Source organism: Octopus bimaculoides, chromosome 5 (genome assembly GCF_001194135.2).
Source record: "Octopus bimaculoides isolate UCB-OBI-ISO-001 chromosome 5, ASM119413v2, whole genome shotgun sequence".
Classification (NCBI taxonomy): domain Eukaryota; kingdom Metazoa; phylum Mollusca; class Cephalopoda; order Octopoda; family Octopodidae; genus Octopus; species Octopus bimaculoides.
In genome coordinates, this window is record NC_068985.1 from 57,647,918 (window position 1) to 57,648,507 (window position 590).

General features: G+C 28.1%; 1 protein-coding gene across 2 annotated transcripts in view; it reads left to right on the top strand.

Moving 5' to 3' along the window:
• Positions 1-590, top strand: part of LOC106868231 (D(2) dopamine receptor) — a 1,504,014-nt gene that overhangs the window by 190,371 nt on the left and 1,313,053 nt on the right. The gene's annotated exons all lie outside the window — the stretch shown is intronic.

Genomic DNA, 590 nt, shown 5'->3' on the forward strand with positions numbered 1-590 from the left:
TATATATTTATACATATATGTATGACGAGAAAGAAAGAGAGAATGAGTGAAAGAATAGATTAACTAATTTCAAAGAGTCATTCACATTACTCAGCAAATATAATGGCAGTCCATGATAGACGATATGTCTTGATATGTGATACAATATGCTGGAAAAAACGTGGCAATGAAATATCTAAGTGACGATTGTTTTACATAATATATATAAATATAAATCTTATGACAATTGCATCACGCAATAGACACTGAAATAGATCTGAAAATATTCTGTTCTATAATAATCCGATTTTCTTCTATCTTTATGCATCAGCTTCTATGCGTTGGCTGAAGAATCTAGGTAATGTATAAAGTTTGCAATTATCATATAAGGACTTACACAATTATTGATTACGAAACATCTCATTCATTGACAGTATTGATGAAATTGCTCTCAGGGATAAAAATAGATTTATTGTTTCGTATATCTTAAACACAATTATGTAATCCACATATGAAGACAATTTGCAATTTGCTCAAAAATGCAAAATAGTGAATTAGATTAGGTGTGATGTTAGAAGGCGGTATATATGTATATATATATATATATATAT